The sequence below is a fragment of the Gymnoscopelus braueri genome (assembly GCF_963280865.1).
Source record: "Gymnoscopelus braueri genome assembly, chromosome: 4".
Taxonomy (NCBI): Eukaryota; Metazoa; Chordata; class Actinopteri; order Myctophiformes; family Myctophidae; genus Gymnoscopelus; species Gymnoscopelus braueri.
In genome coordinates this window covers 45,253,824-45,255,705 of record NC_137605.1, presented here as the reverse complement: position 1 = coordinate 45,255,705, position 1,882 = coordinate 45,253,824, and the positions used below count along the sequence as shown (strand labels likewise).

Here is a 1,882-nt window from a genome sequence, read left to right as displayed (position 1 = left end):
TGTGTGTGTGTGGGGGCGGGCAGGTACTGTATCAGCTTTGGCCTCAGTATTATAACTGCGGTGTACAGTAACTTTAAACCTCGCCTGGTGACATGATATAATACATGTGGCCAGGCGACGGTTCTCGCCTCCCGTGGCATTTTAATATGAAGATCAAAACCAGTAAGTCTTTCGGACAGCCCCAGCGGATTCCAGTCACCATACATGTAAAAATGATGAATGTAAAAGAGGAATATGTATAAGTGCCTGTATGCATTTCCCAGACGTGGGGTTCTTTTACGGAGCCGAGAGAGACATGGTGAGGACACCGTATGAACGCACGTGAATGACAGCTTTACAGTATGTGCATAAAACCCACTCTGCACAGAGGAGCACGTACTTATATTAGAGGAGCCTCGCGGCTCCAACTCACGGGAGAGCATGACCCCTACAGTCAGGGGAAAACTCTGGGGGGGGTCGCACAGTGTCTAGGGTGGTGGTTTGGTGACTATGTGTGTGTGTGTGTGTGTGTGTGTGTGTGTGTGTGTGTGTGTGTGTGTGTGTTTTTGTGCGTGTGATTTCCACTATAATAAGTTGGAGTCGCATTTTACCCTTCAGTTGACACAAGTTCAAATGTTGTTTGCGATAGCTATAGGCTATTCCATTATGCACTACTCTAGCCATAAATAAATGACAGCATTATTTTATACATTAATAACACTTTCAGAATGTATTCAACCCCCCTCCAGCGCCGCTAGCATTTTTCCCACCTGTTTAATGTGTTCCTACTGTATGTCAATCTGTAGGAATTGACAATGCGTCACATTTTTGCGGTCAACGTACACAGTTGTAACTCAAGTCCAGTTCTCTAAGACTACAGGGGTTTAAGCTCTTTCTGAAACGGTATTTCTCTGAAAGTGACAAACCCTTATTGTCAATAACACGGCCAATTTAACACCATTCCTTCATGTTCCATCTGCCTCTCACACTTCTTCCGAAAGCAAAAGGCTTAAAACTTATATTATTCAAGCTCGTAGATCGGCCATTTTCTAAAAGCCGTACAGTGGTTACCTATTGACCTCCTCACCTCAGTCTCCCAAAGATTCTGAAAGGTACCCACTATAACCTTTGGTTGTGAAAGGTTGGGGGTGTGGCTATGCCTTGGGGGAGTGTTTTAAGTTTTCATTTTTGTAATACAGTAGGTGGACAGTAGGTGGCAGAAGAGCAGAGGAAAGCAATTACTGTAGATGCAGTTTATTTCTTAAAAGCAGAAGTCATTAGCAGTGGTGAGCTGTGGATTTTTGAACTATGGGGGCTCTATTTTATGACGTCACGTACGCGGGCACGTGCGCGTGCACGTACGCGTGCACGTGCGCGCACGTACGCGGGCACGTGCGTGCGCAGGCATGTGCACATAGCCACTCAGCTCAGTGCTAGTTGAAATACTGTATTCAACATGTGATTATTAATGTATTTATATTTCTTATTATTTTGTTGCATTGTTAATTTGTTGTTTTTATTTTTGTTTCAATTAATTAATTATTTTATTTTCCTTTTAGTTTTATATAAAAGCCCTTTACATAGATTCACACACACATAAGTACTTAAAATAATCAGTCAACTTGTCTTTACTTGAATTACTTTTTTTTAAAGACTTACATTGCTTTCAAAACAGTGGTTTTTAAAACAAGTAAAAAATATAAAAAATAAACCCTTTTGCTACTCACCAAAACAAAGACGGTTTTATGGAGTTGAAAGCCTACTTTACTAAATGGGAACACTGTGAGCCCCCACCTCACGTCTTAAATACACTTTTTGGCCAGAAAATTTTCACCGGAATTAAAACCTGTTTTTGGTTACTCCACAGTGCCCTCTACAGATCTGGTCAATGGAATGTTCCTAT

General features: G+C 41.6%; 1 long non-coding RNA gene across 1 annotated transcript; it reads left to right on the top strand.

Annotated features, from left to right (window-relative positions):
- Nucleotides 1–1,259: 1,259 nt before the first annotated feature.
- On the top strand, nt 1,260–1,550 carry LOC308084232. Its single transcript, XR_013933065.1, has 2 exons — nt 1,260–1,349; nt 1,384–1,550. It is a non-coding gene; the product is annotated as an uncharacterized lncRNA (long non-coding RNA).
- The last annotated feature ends 332 nt before the right edge of the window (nt 1,551–1,882 follow it).